We start from the raw sequence: 22,494 nt of genomic DNA on the forward strand, positions 1-22,494 counted from the left end.
GTCTGACAGCTGACGGAGAGCCGCTGGCGGCTGGACTCTGCCGGATCTCCGACCGAGGGGCTGGGACAGAAGTTGGCTAGGCCTCCAACCGAGGAGCAGGGGCAGGACTCAGCAAGGCCTCCGACTGAGGAGCAGGGACAGGATTCGGCCGGATCTCCGACCGAGGGGCTGGGACAGAACTCAGCCGGGCCTCTGACCGAGTATCAGGGACTGGACTCATTTAGCTTGTTGAGAAAGTTGATGTTGTTGTCTCAGGGGGGAGGAGTTCGCTTATAATCTGTGATGACTTCGATCCTCTGCCAAATTCATCTGGTGTTGGTGGGGTCATGGAGTGCTGTACTTTCTGAGCGTGAGCACGCTTTGCAGCTCTTATGGCATGGTTCAGGTTTGCTCTAGCTGTTCTGAGTGAATGTACACTGCTGTGAAGATGATCACAGTGAATTCTGCTGCAGTAGCAACAAGATTAAATGTGTCTATTTCTCATCTGTTGTTGAACGGCCTTTGCTGGTGTCATTGGGATGTTGACAGTGAAACAGGTTTAGAGCCAACAGGTTATGATGTCAGTTTCATGTCTGTTAATAACCTGAAGAGGAAGGAAACGTAGTCGTTTAAGAGCCTGATATCTGTCTTCTGCTCATTGACGACTGAGGAACGGCTTCTTTCAAGACGACGTCCGTCTTCATTGTAAGTAGAATTGTTTGTAGATGTGACTGATACTGTAAACCTCCTGTGTGCATCATTATTTTATCTGCTGACATGTTTTATTGTCTCTGAAACCTCACAGAGAGATCAGAGGAGCAGATATGAGTTTAACTGCAGCAGTGAGTGGATTTTTCGTCTTTCTTCTCTCTGTGTCAGGTACAGTTACATTTACTGCATTTAAAGAGGGAATCTGGACTTTTGCATGAAGTAGCTGTGTGCTCAGCACTTTTACACGCTGTGAACTGAGAATATTTAGGGTTTTCAGAACTTTTCTCTTCTCATTTTGTTTAATGTGTTCTAAAGTCGACCCTGGCTGCAGAAGCAGCAGCTCATGTGGAGGACGATTAGTTTGTATCTGCAGCTACTTTTATCACAGTGAAGTTTTTTGGAGGGATATTGTTCTCACAGTAAAACCCCAAAACTGACTGTACTTCTTGTATATGATCGTACATCCGCACCACTCCCTGCTAGTTCTGTTAGTGCTGTCTGACGTCAGTGTGATGTTTCCATGCTATATGCAGACAGCTTATCATTACATCATAGCTGCTTGAAGCAGTTTGACACCTCAGTGTTCTGCTTTTATTTTTGTAGTTTTCACACTCAGCAGCATCCTGACCACAGAGTGAACAGAGAGAACTGACCAAGAACAGCACAGACTCTAATCAATAATATTTCTCCTCTTATCCTGGTCAGTAAACTGCATTAAAGGTCACAGGTTCAATACATTCCTGTTCACTTCACTGCACCTTCAGACTGGGTGCAAACTGAGTTTAACTGAAGAAAGCATGTTCACATCTTCCACTCTTCCTTTGTTTGTGTTCATCCTGGTGTCATTCAGAAATAACATACAAAAGTCATAAAGTGTTATTTATTTAAAGCATTAGTTAGAAAGTGTCTATTAAAAGGAAGTTAACATGTGGGTGGAGTAACACGAGTATTTTGTACAACTAGAATGTTTTTTTAATTATTTTCTGTGTGGACGACTTTTTGTTGACGCATGTGTCAGGCAGGGTTAAAGGGAAGACTATGAATAAAGGGAAGGTGGACCCAAATGCAGTTACACACGGGAGGCAAGGATATGGGGAACAAAAGGCGAGCTTTATTTTAAAGCTGAATGCAAAACCCAAAACAGACAAAACGGGGACGAAAGAACAAAGTAGCAACTAAAAGGCAGGACAAAGTACAAAGGAAAAATCAAAATTCAAATTAAAAAAATGCAAAATGCAAAACTCAAATCCAAAAACACATACCGTGGGGGAACAAGGAACAGACAGGAGCAGGCACATGAACTGGAGCATGGACACAGACAGAGGCTGACAAATACATGCAATGACCAGACAAGGAGTGAAGGGAACACAGAGACTAAATACACAGACACTGATGACAAGACGAGGAACAGAAGAGGAGGACCAACAGGTGAGATAACGAAGGGGAATGCATGGATGAGAACACTGACAGACAGAGGGAAGAACATGGGAGACACTTAAAGGACACATGAGGGCATGGAAAATCAAAACATGACACAAGACATGATACAAAGACATGGAAATCAAATACAAGAACCCACAAGACAAAACCAGACACAACACAATGAACATGAATCTACAGTCATGACAGCATGATTAAGAACTGTTGATGACAGTAATAAGTCTGATAATCGAGGATTTTGAAGCACGTCCATGTTACCTTTCCTCCACATCATATTGGTAGTTTGATCAGTTTTGTCTTATTAACTGATTGTTAACTGAAGTTATTCAGTGTCATTGTGTTTTCTGATGTTCTCTGTGTTACAGTGATACAGGGTCAAGATGGCTGGGGAGTGACTTACAGCTCTACTGAGATCTGTGCCTTAAAAGGATCAACAGTGGACATGAGCTGCACCTACAGATACCCATACTGGCAAAATGACCGTGAAACTGAAGTTAAGGAAACATTCTGGTTTACTAAACTGAGTGGAAAACAACCTGTGGATCTGAGAAAAGACACAGATTATCGAGATCGTGTTGAGTACAGTTGTTCTGAGAAGAGCTGCACTCTGAGAATCACAGACCTGAGAGAGAGCGACTCAGCTGAATACAAGTTCAGATTCATTACAGACCAAGAAGGTGGGAAATATTCTGGTTTACCTGGAGTCACTTTGTCTGTCACAGGTAAGATTTGCATCTGAATGTTGATTAAGTGCTGTGTCACAATATCTTGTGTGTGTGTGTGTGTGTGTGTGTGTGTGTGTGTGTGTGTGTGTGTGTGTGTGTGTGTACGTACATTCAGTCTAAAATAAAGACTTCTGTTTCTTATTCACATATTCAGATCTGCAGGTGAGGGTGAACAGCTTACATGTCTATCCCTCTGAACTCTGGGCAGCACTGAAGTGTCACAGCAGTTGTATTCTACCTGGTCATCTTCACTACGTCTGGTACAAGAATGGACGGATCATTCAGGGACAAACATCTTATTATTATTCAGACTCCTTCACTCCTACAGACAGCTTTTCCTGTGCTGTAGAAGGACATGAGAACTTCCGCTCTCCTCCACTGTGTGAGTTTACTTACAGTCGTCCACTGAAATAACACCTGGTGGAGCCTTTTGAGCCGACCTGTTGTACTGGAGCTTAACTACATGTAATTCAGTGGTATTTGGTGATTCATTGTGCAGAATTGGGTGACAACCAAATAACAGCTCTGACACAAAACACTTGATAATTTCAGGTTTTAACTGTTTTGATTCTGGTTATTTCACAAAACATGAATGAAGACAATGAAGTATCTCACTTCATTCTTTTCACTCATGTCCGTTTGCCAACTTGTGAAAAGATTTCATGTGCACTCCTCTTATTTAACTACTAGAGTTGATGAATAAACATGAAACTGTCCAAAGACTCTGAACCAGGATAATTTCATTGATCTGCTGCCTTCAGCACTGATGAACTGTGAGACAATTTGAGTCTTTGTGTGCTTTATGTTTTCAATTTGAATCAAAAGTAAGATGAACTAGATTTAGTTTCTCTGATGTGGATCCCTAATGCCAACACACATGTGGAAATGAAATGTAAAATGTGTTCATGTCTTCTCCTTCAGATCCCCTGAGGGTCCCCTCTGTGTCAGTGAGTCCCTCTGCTGAGATAGTGGAGGGCAGTTCAGTGACTCTGACCTGTAGCAGTGATGCTAACCCAGCAGCTAATTACACCTGGTACAAGAAGAATGGAGATCCAGACCTTCATCCTCTCAGTAAAGATCCACAGCTTGTCTTCAGCTCCATCCAGTCCTCTGACTCTGGAGAGTATTACTGTACAGCTGAGAACGAGCTTTGGGGACAGATGTCTAAATACATCTATGTTAATGTGAAATGTGAGTAAATTGCAGCTGATTTAAATCAACTAATGACAACTTTTTAAAACTTTATCACCCAGTCAGGTGTTTTGCTGATGGTGCACTTTCTCCAGCTCTGCCTGTTTCACCTTCACAGTCTGCTGCTGTTGTTCACTGAGCAGCTACAGTAGATGATGAAATGATGTTTGATTAACAAACTGTTTCCAGATCTGCACAGATGTTCATTGATCCAGAAAACCACCTCTAAAGTTTCAGATGTTGCCACACATAAATACACATCCAACATCTAATGTGTCCAGAGTCCTGTTATCAACCCTGTCTCTGAGGAATGATGTTCATATATTAGTAGTTTGTTTCACCAGATACGTGAAAACAAAATTGCTGACTGGATTTGATTACAAGGCAACTTTTTTAGTATTGTAGAAAGTGATTAAATTACAGAACCAACATCATCAGTTTGGACCATAAATTCACTGGAGGACACCAATGTAGAGGAAGCTTTGACTGCAGCAAAGGAAATATAAATATATTGATTGTAGCTTGTGCTAACCAGGAATATAATATCATATATAATTAAAGCTGCAAGCAGCGATGAACGGGCCCTTGCAGTCCACGCACGTCGGGCTGCGGCTCCATCGGAGAGCGCACTCACCTGTTACTTGCATGTGATGTTGTAGTGTATGATGTTGAGAAAACAGGCAGACTGTCATGTAAATCGGATGATGTTTTTCTGACTTCCTGTGTCAAGTGGGTGGCGCTGTGGATATGATACAGTATTGATGCATAGACATATTCATGGCGACACCCTCTACATATGTGAGCACTTTGGTGGAGATGGGAAATTGCTGTTGAAGTTGTAAGGAAATGATGGCAAAGCATCGAAATTGACCACACCACCACGGCCACCAGGTTCGACGGAGGTGAAAGATTTTGATAACGTTTCTTCTTCAAGGACTGAAGATGAAACTGAGTGAATGTGAAATCGTAACTTGAGTTTGATGTCATCGGGACACAGCAATGTGGAGATATGCATCACTTCCTGTTTGGAAGGAAATCTGCAGGAAGTTGTTATTTAATAACTTGAGTATCGTTTGGACTATCCACATTCTTTTGACAACTTTTTGTCAGGAGGGTCCACAGAAGCTTTGTTCAAAGGTTGGTGCAAATCAGTGAAATTGACTGGGAGGAGTTCGAAAAAGTAGTTTTGCGACATTTCGCAAATTTGTGGAAAAAACCGGTAGGCAGAAATGGGCGTGGCCTATGTCACAAGATTCAGCACAATTCAGGGTTTTTTAAGTGCGATAAAGTATATGGGAGTTATAAACCAAAATGCACTTTCTTTGATTATAGCGCCACCTAGTGGTGGAAGTTGACGGCGACAATAGATTATGACATTTTTCGCCAGGTGTGATGTATATATATTCCAAGTTTGGTGAGTTTTGGGGTATGTTCAGGCAGTGAAAAATGTAATCATTTGGGACAAAAAAGTCGTCATTCGAAAAACAATAGGGACCTTGCAGGTTTCCTTGTACTAATAAACAATTGAATATCAAGTTTCACTGAGAAAACTCATCTGCATCCCAAAATTAAATGTATCATGTTTTCTCCTCCAGATGCTCCAAGACTTCCCTCTGTGTCAGTGAGTCCCTCTGCTGAGATAGTGGAGGGCAGTTCAGTGACTCTGACCTGTAGCAGTGATGCTAACCCAGCAGCTAAATACACCTGGTACAAGGAGAAACAAAAACTGCTTCGAGGACAGACCGGCATCTATCATTTCTCCTCCATCAGCTCTGAGGACAGAGGGAACTACTCCTGCAAGTCTGAGAATCAGTATGGAGAGATCATGTCCTCGTCTGTATCAGTCGATGTCCAGTGTGAGTACAAAATATAAGCAGCTCTGGTGTCCTGCTGACTCAGCGTTAAGAGACATATGACTTGTAGCCACAGTGAACCTGCTTCACATGTTTACACACATATCTCCAGATATAATGTGAATTTACTGTTAACTGTGGTCTGTTTGTGTAGGTTGAAAGATGATAGCTCTAAAATGGCAAAACACAAGTTTCTGTTCACGGAACACATGACGTTAATCCGAAATGTAAATGTGACAAAGCCTTCATCTGATGTGAATGACATGAGTCTCTTTAAATCTCCTCCAGATGCTCCAAAGCTTCCCTCTGTGTCAGTGAGTCCCTCTGCTGAGATAGTGGAGGGCAGTTCAGTGACTCTGACCTGTAGCAGTGATGCTAACCCAGCAGCTAATTACACCTGGTACAAGGAGAATGAAGACTCACCAAAAGCATCAGGACAGATCTTCACCATCACTGACTTCAGAGCTGAACACAGTGGGAATTATTCCTGTGAAGCCCAGAACAGAAGAGGAAGAAACAAAACCACCGTACATCTGACTGTGGCAGGTGAGTTATCTTCATTCACCTGCACACACACCTGTTTACTGCACCAGACCAGATTAACATGTTAATCTGTAACAACTCATAACTGGTGCAGAGAAAATAACATTTCCTGTCTGCGTTCAGAGACAGTTTTTCTGTAGCTGTGTTCAGGGAGGAACCTCCATCATGTCAGAGGTGGAGGACTCTGACTGACTGATTAACAGACAGCATCACCTGGAAAAGTGATTTATTGATTCTCATCACATATCTGTGTGTATTTCTAGTGAATTCAACAATGATAGTGAACATCATCAGGTTGACTGTGGTGGTCTTGATGCTGATTCCTCTTCTTCTCCTGAGTCTGTGGACGAGGTGAAACAATCAGAATCCATCTGCTCTTTTATTTTCTTCTTCAGACTTCATTTAGTTTCAGTGATATGAGTTTCTCAATGTGGAGTTTTGTATTTGTTGTTGCTGTACTCAATCCAGGAAGAAGAAAACTCTGAGCTCCACCACTGAACCACAAGAATCTGTCGAGATGATAGAGGTGAGACAGAGAGAGAGGCCGTCTTGACAAAACCTCCTCTATATCACAGTTATAATAACTTGGCTCGTCTGATTTGATGCCGGTTCATGAACGAGGTCCTTTGAGCTTCATTTTGTCGTCTCTCCTCATCAGTTGGACTCTTGTCCTGTTTATGAGGACGTCTCAGACTTCACTGCAGCACAGACAGAAGACACAGAGCAGCAGGAAGACATGCTGTGAAGTCCAGTCAGGTTAGAGACTCCTGCATCCAATAAAACATCCCGACTTTAGATTTACAGTCACAGTCACAACTAAAACTTTACACATGTGTTCTGTGATTCTCTTCAGATGCAGCTGAACCAGAGGCAGGACTCACCTGATGGACACAAAGAAGTACCACATTGAAATATCACAGAGGAGAGTGTAGGAACCCGGCCCATGCTGTTCTTCTCGCAGGAGGCCCGGCTGTGGGTCTGCGTGACCTCCCCCCTCCTCGTGAACCTTTTGTGTCCTTTATCACGAGGGTCTGCTTCCCCTTTTCTAATTCTCTCCCCTCTCAACCTCATGACAAAATCATCTCTTATATTATAAACTGTGACTTCCCAACAAAAGCCCATCTGTGGACTAACTATCCCTTCACCCAATTTCCGGTTAGAAGGACAAGAGCCATACGTCAAAGATAACCACCAGCATCTGACAGTCCCATGTCACCGTGAAATCAAGGATCGTAAAAGAAAGCCATAAACATTTCCATACCAGCAGAAGTGAAAAGAGTCCTGATCTCTTTCCTAATCCAAGAAAGATACCAAGCCATAGTCTAACCTTTGCCTTAATGATATATTTTTCAACAGCTGGACCAGACCTACGCTTTGATACGTTTGTAATCTTCCTGATGTAATCCTAACCTAAGTTATACATTTCTGAATTAATACCTGAATAAGTGATGTAGCCACAGTGCCACCTTGTGGCAAGCTTCGGTATAGTTCCCAGAGAACTTTCTATAGTAATGTAATCCATAATCTTGTTGATCTATACTTCTCTCTTTCCTCCGATATATGTTTTGAATGTATAAGTCAGCACCGTATGAAGAGGTTTGAGCCGTCTATGCTGGCGGAGGTTATGTATCCATGTGTTTCATGTATTATAACTGATTATTCCTTTTTCCTATTAAGCAATTTCGTTTATTTGCTTTTATTCATGTAACCGAAAGGTTTATGTAAAAACCATGGTGGATTTAGGTAAACAGTCAACCGCGATTTTAAAACTTTCAGAAGGATAGTTTAATTCAGCAATAATTGATAAGTCCGCGATTAAGATCTGTGACATCACCGGAGGAAACGACTGGCCAAGCCGCTCCTCGGACCCGCCTACTGCTAAGCCTTAAAAGAGGACACATCGTGTCCCTCGCGCGCTTGTTCTCTAAAAATTTTGCTCTTACATTTTTTTTCTCCTCTTGCTTTCTTGTTTTTACGCTCGTGTTTTTTTTCTTACTTCTATACTTTTTGCTACGGCACGTAACTCTTTTATTTTTCAACATTTGACTCCGTGCCTTGCTTAGTTTTTGCGACCTGTTCTGAAGAATCTGAAACACTGGTTGCATATTCTTCCAAGTGATGATTTTCGCTTGAGAAAACTTTTATTTTGAAAACGCAGGCAAGGGCGAAATTACTTTCTTTTGCTTTTTATATATTACTAAAGTATCGTATCCACATTCAGAAGAAGCTATTTTTGTCTATTCTTGTATTTAGTGACTAAGGACGATTCGCCGGCCAACGTTTCATCCTTCAGTTATTTTTAAACAAGAAATCCGTTAATAAGTCAAAGCTAAGTCTTCACCACTCCAAAGAGACTCTGACTAAGATGCTGATCAAGCATCAAAAGTCCGGTACAGAAATCGAACTGTTCAAGAAGCCGGAACAGCACATCCAGCAGACCAGAGAATTCGACATCCAGCCGAGCCCGACAGCCCGCCACGAACTCAAACGGAATCCCGTTGGGCAGGAGAGTGACGTCACGGGGAACCCCACCGTCATCGGCATGCGGCCAAACAGCTGTTGCATCTACAGCTGAGTCGAGAGAGGATCAGAGGAAAACCCGCAGACGTCCGCCTCTACAACAAGTAGGCTGAATTCTCTGCACACAGCTGGAGTCACAAAGATCAGAGTTGGTGTCTATAAAGCTTTGACTTTGACTTTATAAACTCATAGAAAATTTCCCATATCGTACCGTTCCGGATCGTACCGGATAGGAATTACTCCCGTGATTTGTGAATGAACGGAGTGTTACACTCAAATCCACCATCGTTTCGAAGTCCGTTGTTCAATAATTTACTCCCACAATCTTCACCTTTTCTGTTATTTGTCATTACTCGTTTGAATTATTACCTTATATCATTTACTCTGCATTTATTTAGTCAATAAACATATTTAACCTTATGTCGTTGTCCGTGCACGTTTAATTTGAAGTGGAAAATCGATGGAGACGTGGAAAGAAGTCACTGCTTCAGAATAAGAGACTGATTAATTTGCTTTCAACTGTTGAAGCCAAACTTGCACAGTTGAATTTGAATAATGTCCTTCAGATTATTCAAACTAGCTTAACAAACGAAGGTGGTGTCCCGTATAAACTGTAATTAATTACCAGTAATTAATTAACCCTTTTTCTATCAAGTGATAGTCTCCTACAAGAGCGAGGCTGTGGAGGATGTGGGGGAAGTGGACACATTTACCTATTTAGCTCCAAAAGTTTTCATGTTGAGTTTTCAGTAGCAGCAGCAGGTAGGAGTCAGCAGCACAGACAGTCAGCAGCAGCATGTAGCAGGAAGTTTAGAAGAACGTGGAGTCGGCAGCTTCAACTGAATCATGTCCAGCTGTCAGACATGATTTATTGTTCAGATCAGCTTATTGCTTAAACTGTGAGAGCTTATTTTAACCTGTACAGTCAGTTATATTATAGACATTGATGAGATGTTTAACCAAATGTGTTTGAAATTCTACAGAATAATAAATAATATTTCAAAAGTCTCTGATCAGCTTCTGGGTTTTCACCTGTCCTGGCTGACAAAGCCAGTAAAGTGTGTTCAAAGTGAGACAGTGAGCTGAGAGCATCACATTTTACTTCATGTACAGTTTATATTTTCACACATTAACACCAAACATAAGTCCAGTAGTAAAACACTTTGACAGATGTTACATTTTCCAATTATTTCTGCTGCTGAGTCAAATCAACAGCCAGCTTCCACAACAAGTGAAGGAGCTGTTGGACAGCTCTGTAGGTGAAACATTAGTGTGCAGAACGTTTAAACTTCAGCTTTAAACTAATTATTCTTCTGTTAATGTTTGAGATTACTATTTGTTCACCAGATATCAAGACATTTAAATTCAACTCTGTCCTTTAGCTTTGGCTTATTTCTCACATTGTCACATTTTTTGTCCATAAGAATGAAATATGCCACAGTTCATAATGGTGTAGAGGAAGGGGCTGAGGATGCATCCCTGTGGAGTGCCAATATTTGTGATGATGCTGGCTGAAGTCCTAGTTCCAATCCTGATAGACTGGGGCCTGCCAGTCAGAAAGTTTAGGAGCCAGTCATAGATGATGCGGTGCAGACCAAGTGTAGACAGTTTGTCGGTGAGTTTGTGGGGGATGACTGTGTTGAAGGTGGAGCTGTAGTCACAAAGAGCATCCTGACGTAGGAGTTTATTTTCCAGGTGGGAGAGGGAATAGTGGAGAACAGCAGTGTTGGAACACATGTCCTTTGTCCTGTATCTTAACAAGGTCCTGCCATGCCATGATTATCTTTGACTAAAATTGCTCCTTCCTCCGAGTCCCTATCCTCTTGACCTGGCAGATCTTCTCCTCTCCACAGAGTGGGGGGATGTGTTGCTTTCTTGCCAGGATTTTGCCCTGGGTTTTTAGAGGTCTTAGGGGGGTGGGCAGCTGAAGAAGCGGGGTTGGCGTTCCTCGGCCTTACCTTTTTTTAAAAGCTTTTTTTTAACCAAAAACTGTGCAATTTCATATAATTTTGACCACTATCATTACTATAGGTAACTTAAAAAACAGACTCAATTTGCTTTAGTTGTAATTTACCCTTTATTTGCATAATTCGCAGCCCCCTTTTGAACATTTTACTCTTCTGGTTGAATTGCTTCTCTAGAAGCGCCGAACAAACTTCTCCATCTTAAAAGTTCCTGGCTGAGGGCCATCAATTGCCACCTGGCAGCAGACATCTAGGTGGCAATCTGTCAGCCTGTTTCGCAGAGGTGTCTTCACCTAAAAATTAGATTAACCTTAAAAATCAGCATCTTAATTTGTGTAATTTCCTTCTTTGAACAATAATATTTTCATATAAAATGTCTTACTAGCTTGAGGGCTGAGAAGAGCCTCTCCACATCTGCAGTCTGAACTGTGTGTGGGCAAATCTATGCTTTCTGTCACGCTCCCTCACTTCATTAGCTCCCTACCTCACTCGACCGCAGCTATGCTAGCTAAAGTAACAGCATGCTATAGAAACTTACTAACGCAGCAACGCCTTTTTATATTTTAACATTTCACATTGCATTTACATTTTTTATAACTAACAGTAAAGCGGAATAAAACTATAGTAGTGCCCCATCGAAAGGACCAAGCAGTAGCTGACGTTAGCAGCCTGTTCCTCTCCTTAGCAGTGGAGCTGCTGCTGTCAGAGACACAGGTAGCAGGGGAAAGTAACCGATGGTTTCGGTATATTTTCGGTTATTTGCCCAGCCTTAAGTGTAAGCTTGGCTAATGTTACTCACCAGGACTTCCTTGGTGGCATTCTGATGACAGACGTTTTCTGGTACTCCCTTAAATGCTTTTCACTCCATGTTGTTGTGGCACGCGCACTCGCCTCCCTCCGTCCCGCTCACTCACACACCGCCACACACACACACACACACACAGACGCAGACACACACGCCGGGTGAATGAAAATTTTTCTGAAAACAGATAGGTGTAAACAGGGGTTTTTTTAAACAGAGAAGGTGAAATGTCCGTTTTTGGAAATACCCGGCAACGTGTAAAGATCAATTGGACGCAATGCGGCTCTTATTTATTTTTGCTCACCTGCTCAATTTTTTCTGTTAGGCGGGAGGCAAAAATGCTTGGGCGCCGCACCTAAGCCGTATAATGGCAGGGAAAACCCTGCTTGCTATAAACAGATCACGAGAGAACTTATTTTATTAAGTTACAATAACTAAGCAAAATAGAGTTCTCCCTCTCCACATCAGATGACAGGAAGGGGGGGTAGATGTTGGTTGGGGTAAAGATGACCCAGTCCTCCCCCCCTCACGGGCCAAACCGTTTTACAACCCTGTCTGTGACATTCCAACACCACTCTGTCTCTATACTTATCCAAATTCCAATACATTCTGAATAAAATTCAGAATGTATGAAATTAAACTACAATGTCATTCTTAATGTTAGCAGATTCCCAAATAGCCTAAGAAGGTCATACAATAGATCTATCCCATGTTATTGTCAAGCCCAATTGAAGTTTATTACTTAATGAGTTTGAGGTTTGTGTTCTAAACTCAGAACACAGAAGGAATGATTGTCAGCCAGCCCCCACCCCTGTTTTCAGTCTGCCTGCTGCAGCTCATAAAAACAGAGAAGATGCTCTGCACTTCACTTTGGTCACTTCTTTGCTGGCACTACACTTCTCTCTGTTTCTCTCTCTTCTGTCTGCCTTCTGTCTGTCTTGTCTTCTTCTCCTGCTCTTCTCTTCTGTTTACTTCTTTGCTTTTCTTTTTGTTTTTATTTTTAAAGTAATCTTTACTATTATTTTTGCATCAAGCTCTAAGAAAAGTGAATTGTGCTTTACTTTTATCCAAGTTTTTAATAGAACAAATTATTTTCTTTTTGATTTTTGATTTTAATATACCGTTAAAGTATCACCGCCTGATCCAGAAGAAGTTAAATTAGTTAAGGATCAGAACTTAAGAACCACCAATTGAAACAACAAAGAAAAAGTCTTTTTCAAGACTGTGATCATCTGATGAAGAACGTTGCAGTCATTGTCTGCTTCAGAAGCCTTGCAAGGAGTCTCCAACTAAAAAGACTTTCTGTGCTCCCAGCTGAGACTGACTCTGCCCCCAGCGCTACCAAGGCGGAAACCCCGCTGGGCCTTCGGACCAAGAGTTCCTCAACAGAGTACCGGCCGTCCCTCTGGTTATTGGATCGACGCACTGTGCCATAGTCCAACCCAGAACTCTCATTACAGTCTTTACCTTTTCCGTTATCTGTTGTTCGTCTAAAATTGTCATTTCATTTATTTTACCCCAAATTATTTAGTCAATAAACATACATAATCGTTTGCCTTTGTCTGGAACTTAATTTTAATGTAGAGAACCGATAGATATGTGTAAAGAAGTCACATATGACATTGAATAAATTGATTATGAATGGACTCTAACTGTCCAAGCCAGCTGGTACAGTTAGGTGTTTGGAATGATTTCCTCCGGATTATTCCAGGAACTAAACAACGGAGGTGGTGCCCCATCTACGAGTGTAAAATTAATCACCAGTGATTAATTACCCTTATCATCAAGCAGTGTGTCTCCTATACATTACACCCCTACATATTTTATGGTGCCGTCCGTGTGAGTCCCATATACTTCCCTACAGCAGCCATAGCATCTGAGGTGGACCTGCTGGGCCAGTAGGTGTATTGCAGGAGTCCAGTGGGTCTGGTATGCTGCTCTGAATGTGGGTCAGCACCACTCTCTCAAAACACTTCTTAATGATTGGAGTGAGTGCTGGGGGGGGGGGGGGGAGACGATGGTTGTGGTCTTGAAGCAGGAGGGAACGATGCTGTGGCTGAGTGAAAGGTTGAAAATGGAGGTGAGAACATCAGCCAGCTGCCTTGCGGGGGTTGATGTTCCTCAGGACTCTGTGTACCTGGACTGATGAGATGGTTGGTTGGGGGCTCCTGGTGTGTGAGTGCCTCCTCTCTTTGGTGTGGCTGGAGGTCCTGAAGCAGGTGTAAAGGTGTTGAGGTCATCCAGCAGGCTGTCTGCAGAGGTGATGGTGCTGATGGTGGTCCTGTTGTCGGTGATGTGCTGTAGGCCGGAGTCAGCAGTGGAATAGAAGCCGTCCAGCTTCTCTCTGTACTGCCTTTTGGCCGCTGTAATGGCTTTTTCTAGTCCATACTTCACAGCTTTTTACTCTGTCTCATTGCCTGATTTAAATACAAGAGAGCGGCCAGGCAGCATATGATGTACCTGACTGTTACTCCAGGGCTTCTAGTTGGGAAACTTCTTGACTTGTATAGTGGGCATGATGTTGTCAACACAAGTGCTAATATACCCAGTCACATACTCAGCATAGTCCTGTATGCTGACAGAAGAGTCCTCCAGAGTGGCTGCAGCTTTAAACACACCCAAGTCTGTCCAAGTATAACAGTCCTGCAGGATGCTCTCAGTATCCGGGGTCCAGAGTTTGACTTGTTTAGTCACAGGGTTTGTCTGTTTTAGCCTTTGTCTGTGTGCTGGATACAGGAACAAAGAGATTTGGTCCGAGTGTCCAAAGTGGGGGTAAAATCCAAAAATCTTATCATTTTATTTCATCAGGATTTTTTTTTATTTTTCAATGACAAACTTCAGAGTTTTTCTTCATGTCACTTTTTTTCAGTGACAGATTTTTTTTTATAATTTCAGTTTTTTGTCAGTGTCACTGATTTTCATTTTCAACTTTCTGTCACTGTTTTGGCGTCGAGAGGGAGGGGCCTGAGGGGAGGGGCAAGTGGAGCGTGGTTTGCATATAATCTGAGAAGGTAACGGCTGCAGCCTGCTGGAAGGCGGGGCTGGACGGTCCAGCCACAACACCATTTTAGGATCCGTGTGCCGGCCGTCTCTGGGTAACACAGAGTCCAACTACCCCGCTGACTTTTCTTCAAGCTCTCTCCTGATGTGTCCAAGTCTCTATGTATCTGGTTCTGTCCCGGAGCTCCCAAGCTCTGGTCTCTATATGCTTATGGAGTGTGGTAGTAGTACCGGGGTGCCGAGCACGGTGCATTAGCCCCAGTTAGCACAACAGTACAACAGCAGGCTGTTCTCGCTTTTTGTGTTGTTCCGAGCTGGGGCTGCTGTGTGGTCAAAGTATAAAACCACCACCAAAACCGCCATCAATGGATTAAATTTACACCGGAATATCCCTTCAAGTGTTTAGGGGTTGTTCATTGAAGCAGAGTATCTGTTCATTTAATCTATTTTCAGAATGTGTATCACATGACATGTGAGGCTTTTTTGAACTTAAACAAGTTGCTCCGAAGAGTTTGTTTTAATATATCAAAGACTTTCAGATATTCTAGGTTCAAACAGAGTTTACATGTAGAGTGCAGGTGTAAATATTTACAATCAAAATGAAATGATGTGACTTAATGCATCCTGAACTGCTGAACGGCCTTTTCTGGTGTCAGTGGGATGTTGGCAGTGAAACAGGTTAAAAACCAACAGGTTATGATGTCAGTTTCATGTCTATTAATAACCTGAAGAGGAAGGAAATGTAGTGGTTTAAGAGCCTGATATCTGTCTTCTGCTCCATGATAACTGAGGAACGGCTTCTTTCAAGACGACGTCCGTCTTCATTGTAAGTAGAATTGTTTGTAGATGTGACTGATACTGTAAACCTCCTGTGTGCATCATTATTTTATCTGCTGACATGTTTTATTGTCTCTGAAACCTCACAGAGAGATCAGAGGAGCAGATATGAGTTTAACTGCAGCAGTGAGTGGATTTGTCGTCTTCCTTCTCTCTGTGTCAGGTACAGTTACATTTACTGCATTTAAAGAGGGAATCTGGACTTTTGCATGAACTAGCTGTGTGCTCAGCTCAGGCAAACTTTTACACGCTGTAAACTGAGAATATTTTGGGTTTTCAGAACTTTTCCCTTCTCATCCTGTTTAATGTGTTCTAAAGTCGACCCTGGCTGCAGAAGCAGCAGCTCATGTGGAGGACGATTAGTTTGTATCTGCAGCTACTTTTATCACAGTGAAGTTTTTTGGAGGGATATTGTTCTCACAGTAAAACCCCAAAAACTGACTGTACTTCTTGTATATGATCGTACATCCGCACCACTCCCTGCTAGTTCTTTTAGTGCTGTCTGACCTCAGTGTGAGGTTTCCGCTAAATGCAGACAGCTTATCTTTATATCAAAGCTGCTTGAAGCAGTTTGACACCTCAGTGTTCTTCTCCTCCCCCCCAAAAAAATCACTTACGAGAAATAAGTGGCATCGCTGGCCATTTTTAAGCTTTACAAAATACTTTACTGCTCCATCTTAAAAATTGCGTTGTTCTAGTTATGCACACACACACAGGCACAGCTACACACACAGCCACGCACACGGACGTCAGGTAGACAGTCACTTTATGAACAATCATTTAACAAGTGTGTGGAAACAAAATGCAACCAGTTCAATAGATGCAAGATTAGCAAAACCAGCAATAAAAAATCAGTTCCACTCACCAATGACGTTCAAACGTTGTGTCGAACTGAGCCTGTAAGCCAAGTGTATCGTTCCCAGTTGCTAGCCTGAAAGTGGCGCACATGGCCTGCTTTTGCAGGTTGACTGAGCTTGAGGTGTTCAGGCGTTGGGCTGCCTTTTTTAAGAATGTCCATCATTTATAAACGTTGTCTTGAAAAGGGCACTGACAATAAATCTGTGACAATATCATCTCCACCTTCTGTATCAATATCATCTCCACCTGCTGTATCAATATCATCTCCACCTGCTGTATCAATATCATCTCCACCTGCTGTATCAATATCATCTCCACCTGTTGCCATTTTCAACGTCGGCTATCAATCACACAACTCACTAGTTAAGCTAGGTCTCGCGTGACTGAGCATTGAACAAGCGGGCCTTCTGACCATCCAATCAAAGGACGTGAAATTGCAGAATTTTGTCACTGGACACCTGCTAGTTGCCAACTCAAAATCTGATTGGTTAAAGCGACAGCTTCATAGCCATTTATTTTAAGCCACATACGCCAGCACTATCGATTCTGAAGGTGTCAAGGCACATTTCTTTGACCCTGGCAACACATGATGGCTGAAATATAATTGGATAAAAGCTCTAACATAAACATACACTAGTGGAAGCAGCGCGACCAAGAGAAAAGCTACTAAATGAAGAGGATAGACTATTGGAAATAATTAAATACATATTCATGGAAAAAAATATTTTGAAACATAAGTCAGTGATTCTAATAGTGTTTAGGCCAGCAGAGAAGGCCTTGCTGGCCCTGACAGTCCACCTCTGGTTTTCACACTTACCTTAGCAGCATCCTGACCACAGAGAGAACTGGCCAAGAACAGCACAGACTCTAATAAATAGTATTTCTGTCATGACTGTAGATCTGTTTGTTGTGTTCTTGTCTTGTCTTGTTCTTGTGTTTTCTTGTATTTGATTTCCATGTCTTTGTATCATGTCTTGTGTCTTGTTTTTCCATGCCCTCATGTGTCCTTTAAGTTCTCCTGTGTATTTTCCTATGTTCCCTCTGGCTCCCTCTGTCTATTGCTTGGTTCCCTTCATGTTCTCATGTGCTCCTCCCCTTCGTTATCTCACCTGTTGGTCCACCTCACCTGTTCCTCGTCTTGTCATCAGTGTCTGTGTATTTAGTCTCTGTGTTCCCTTCACTCCTTGTCTGGTTATTGTCTGTTCTTGTCAGCCCCTGTCTACGTCCATGCTCTTGTCCATGCTCTTCAAGTTCCGTTATGTAGGTTTTGGTTTTGAGTTTTCCATGTTTGATTTGAACTTTGCCTTTTTCTTTGTACTTTGTCTTGCCTTTTAGTTGCTACTTGGCCTTGCTGTTTTTGGTTGCTACTTTGCCTCTTGCCCCTGTTTTGTCTGCCTCTGTTTTTGTGTTCAGCTTTAAAATAAAGCTCGCTTTTTGTTTCCCCATATCCTTGCCTCTCATGTACCTGCATTTGGGTCCACCTTCCCCTTTCCTTAGTCTTCCCTTTAACCCCCTGCCTGACAATTTCTCCTCTTATCCTGGTCAGTAAACTGCATTAAAGGTCACAGGTTCAATACATTCCTGTTCACTTCACTGCACCTTCAGACTGGGTGCACACTGAGTTTAACTGTAGAAAGCATGTTCACATCTTCCACTCTTCCTTTGTTTGTGTTCATCCTGGTGTCATTCAGAAATAACATACAAAAGTCACAAAGTGTTATTTATTTAAAGCATTAGTTAGAAAGTGCCTTAAAGGGAAGTTAACATGTGGGTGGAGTAACAGGAGTATTTTGTACAACTAGAATTTTTTTTTATTTTTTTTTTTTATTCTCTGTGTGGACGACTTTTGTTGACACATGATTAAGAACTGTTGATGACAGTAATTAGTCTGATGATCGAGGATTTTGAAGCACGTCCATGTTACCTTTCCTCCACATCATATTGGTAGTTTGATCATCTTTTGTCTTGTCTGACAACTAAAGTTTTCTGATCTCTGTGTTACAGTAATACAGGGTCAGGATGGCTGGGGAGTGACTTACAGCTCTACTGAGATCTGTGCCTCAAAAGGATCAACAGTGGTCATGAGCTGCACCTACACATACCCATCCACTGTAAAGAGAGTTGAGAACAGATTCTGGTTCACAAAAGAAAGTAATGGTGTTTTTACAGATCTGAGAACAGACCCACAGTATTCAGGTCGTGTACAGTATATCTGTGGTAACAACATCTGCACTCTGAGAATCACAGACCTGAGAGAAAGCGACTCGGCTGAGTACAAGTTCAGATTCATTACAGACCAAGGACGTGGGAAATATTTTGGTTCACCTGGAATCACTTTCACTGTCACATGTAAGTTTTTAATCTGAATATTGAGTTCTGGGTTTTAATATCTGTGCGTGTGTGTTTTGATATTCAGTATAAATAAAGACTTCTGTTTCTTCATATATTCAGATCTGCAGGTGAAGGTGTTGACCTGCGTACATGTCTATCCCTCTAAACCCCAGGCATGGCTTAAGTGTCACAGCAATCGTCGTCTACCTGGTCGTCTTCACTACGTCTGGTACAAGAATGGACATATCATTCAGAGACAAACATCTTCTTATTATTCAGGCTACTTCACTCCTACAGACAGCTTTTCCTGTGCTGTAGAAGGACATGAGAACTGCCACTCTCCTCCACTGTGTGAGTTTACTTAGTCGTCCACTGAAATAACACCTGGTGGAGCCTTTTGAGCCGACCTGTTGTACTGGACCTTAACTACATGTAATTCAGTGGTATTTGGTGATTCATTGTGCAGAATTGGGTGACAACCAAATCACAGCCCCATGAGATTGTAGACATGATGCATAAATATCTTTCATTGTCTGTGCTGCAAAATTAAACTGTTAAATATCAGCTCACACTGGAGATTATGTAAAACAAGATTTACCCTCATGTCTTAAGCATGTCAATTATGTTTGATTCACGAAAAACCTCAGTTATTCCATGTTCATCTGTTATCTTTTGTTGACACTTTTATTCATTAATTTGATATTAACTAGGGATGTCCCGATCAGGTTTTTTTCCCCCCGGATCTCGATCCGAGTCCTTTAATATTTAGTATCTGCCGATATTGAGTCGCGATCCAATACTTAGCCCTAACTAATATTTTCCTGGATAATACAGCTGCATTTAGAAAAAAAGTACCTGCATTCCTTAATAGTTTTTTTTTTTTTCATTTTGTTGAAACAAAGTAAATACTTTCATATGGCTTTTTCTTATTCTGCATATGCTATTCCAACATTGGCCTACCACCTTCCTTTTGTTAGCAGGTGAGTGTGTAACGCTGCACTGTGACAACAGACCCTCGTGTACATCCAGCTTAAGAGTGTGAGACGCAGCCCACGCTTGGTACTGCAATATCATCCACTGCTTTTTCATATTCCTTACGTTGTCAAGTAAAATGACATCGACCTGTTGCCTGTCTATTTCACACGCGTTCAGCATCTATTCGATTGCCTGTTTTACATGCTGTGCTGTGTGAGACCCACAAAACTAGTGCGCATACCGGCACGTTGTAACTCAAAAATGGAGTCACTCTAATGTAATGCCCATGTTTGTTGCTTCAGTGTCTTTGCCTGTATTGCTTAAGTGAAGTTGTTGCATTCTTTGAGTGTTTTTTTTTTTTTTATTTGCCGTATCAAATGTGTAGTATTCAGTACAGCTCTTTTGTTACCACCTGAACCAGGATCATTTCGTTTATCTGCTGCCTTCAGCTCTGATGAACTGAGACATTTTGAGTCTTTGTGCACTTTGTTTACAATTTGATTTAAAAGTAAGATGAAGTCGCTTTAGTTTTTTTTCTGATGTGTGTCTTATGTGCATCCCTAATTCCAACACACATATTGAAATTAAATGTACAATGTTTTTATATTTTCTACTCCAGATGTCCTGAGTGTTGAGCTTTCGTCAGTGAGTCCCTCTGCTGAGATAGTGGAGGGCAGTTCAGTGACTCTGACCTGTCGCAGTGATGCTATCCCAGCAGCTAATTACACCTGGTACAAGGAGAATGAAGACTCACCAAAAGCATCAGGACAGATCTTCACCATCACTGACTTCAGAGCTGAACACAGTGGGAATTATTACTGTGAGGTCCAGAACAGAAGAGGAAGAAACAAAACCACTAGTACATCTGACTGTGGCAGGTGAGTTATCTTCATTCACCTGCACACACACCTGTTTACTGCACCAGACCAGATTAACATGTTAATATGTAACAACTCATGTCTTGTGCAGAGAAAATAACATTTCCTGTCTGCGTTCAGAGACAGTTTTTCTGTAGTGTTCAGGGAGGAACCTCGATCATGTCAGAGGTGGAGGACTCTGACTGACTAACAGAAAGTATCACCTGGAAAAGTGATTTATTGATTCTCATCTCATATCTGTGTGTATTTCTAGGGAATTCAACAAAGATGGCGAACATCATCAGGTTGACTATGATGGTCTTGATGCTGATTCCTCTTCTTCTCCTGAGTCTGTGGACGAGGTGAAACAATTAGAATCCATCTGCTCTTTTGTTTTCTTCTTCAGACTTCATTTAGTTTTAGTGATGTGAGTTTCTCAATGTGGAATTTTGTATTTGTTGTTGTTGTTGTTGGACTCAATCCAGGAAGAAGAAAACTCTGAGCTCCACCACTGAACCACAAGAATCTGTCGAGATGATAGAGGTGAGACAGAGAGAGAGGCCGTCTTGACAGAACCTCCTCTATATCACAGTTATAATAACTTGGCTGATCTGATTTGATGTCGGTTCATGAACGAGGTCCTTTGAGCTTCATTTTGTCGTCTCTCCTCATCAGTTGGACTCTTTTCCTGAGTATGAGAACGTCTCAGACTTCACTGCAGCACAGACAGAAGACACAGAGCAGCAGGAAGACATGCTGTGAAGTCCAGTCAGGTTAGAGACTCCTGCATCCAATAAAACATCCCGACTTTAGATTTACAGTCACAGTCACAACTAAAACTTTACACATGTGTTCTGCTATTCTCTTCAGATGCAGCTGAACCAGAGGCAGGACTCACCTGATGGACACAAAGAAGTACCACATTGAAATATCACAGAGGAGAGCGAGGCTGTGGAGGATGTGGGGGAAGTGGACACATTTACCTTCAGCTCCAAAAGTTTTCATGTTGAGTTTTCAGTAGCAGCAGCAGGTAGGAGTCAGCAGCACAGACAGTCAGCAGCAGCATGTAGCAGGAAGTTTAGAAGAACGTGGAGTCGGCAGCTTCAACTGAATCATGTCCAGCTGTCAGACATGATTTATTGTTCAGATCAGCTTATTGCTTAAACTGTGAGAGCTTATTTTAACCTGTACAGTCAGTTATATTATAGAAATTGATGCGATGTTAAACAAAATGTATTTTGAAATTCTACAGAATAATAAATAAGATTTGAAAAGTCTCTGATCAGCTTCTGGGTTTTCACCTGTCCTGGCTGACAAAGCCAATAAAGTGAGTTCAAAGTGAGACAGTGAGCTGAGAGCATCACATTTTACTTCATGTACAGTTTATATTTTCACACATTAACACCAAACATAAGTCCAGTAGTAAAACACTTTGACAGATGTTACATTTTCCAATTATTTCTGCTGCTGAGTCAAATCAACAGCCAGCTTCCACAACAAGTGAAGGAGGTGTTGGACAGCTCTGTAGGTGAAACATTAGTGTGCAGAACGTTTAAACTTCAGCTTTAAACTAATTATTCTTCTGTTAATGTTTGAGATTACTATTTGTTCACCAGATATCAAGACATTTGAATTCAACTCTGTCCTTTAGCTTTGCCTCATTTCTCACATTTTGTGTCCATAAGAATGAAATGTGCCACAGTTTAATGGTTCTTGATGATTTGGGATGTTGCTGATATGAAGATGCACAGAGAAAGTTTTTACTGAGGAGGACCTGAACTAATATTTGAGCCGTAAATCACCGTTAGGTTCAAATAAATTATTTTGGGGTGATTGAATGAAGCAGAGTAGATCCAGGCTCACTAAATGTGAAGCCCTTTCAGAATAAAAGTCCATGTTTATGTAACA

General features: G+C 41.8%; 1 long non-coding RNA gene across 2 annotated transcripts; it reads left to right on the forward strand.

Moving 5' to 3' along the window:
- Nucleotides 1-6,289: 6,289 nt before the first annotated feature.
- LOC115587654 (uncharacterized) lies at nucleotides 6,290-21,863 on the forward strand. 2 transcript variants are annotated; one of them, XR_003985116.1, is made up of 5 exons: nucleotides 6,290-6,445; nucleotides 6,706-6,793; nucleotides 6,911-6,968; nucleotides 7,101-7,198; nucleotides 7,296-9,382. It is a non-coding gene; the product is annotated as an uncharacterized LOC115587654 (long non-coding RNA). The 2 variants fall into 2 exon arrangements; XR_003985117.1 differs by lacking the exons at nucleotides 6,706-6,793; nucleotides 6,911-6,968; nucleotides 7,101-7,198; nucleotides 7,296-9,382 and adding exons at nucleotides 20,861-20,948; nucleotides 21,072-21,129; nucleotides 21,262-21,359; nucleotides 21,457-21,863 and having other exon boundaries at nucleotides 6,299-6,445.
- The last annotated feature ends 631 nt before the right edge of the window (nucleotides 21,864-22,494 follow it).

Source organism: Sparus aurata, chromosome 1, assembly GCF_900880675.1.
Source record: "Sparus aurata chromosome 1, fSpaAur1.1, whole genome shotgun sequence".
NCBI lineage: Eukaryota > Metazoa > Chordata > Actinopteri > Spariformes > Sparidae > Sparus > Sparus aurata.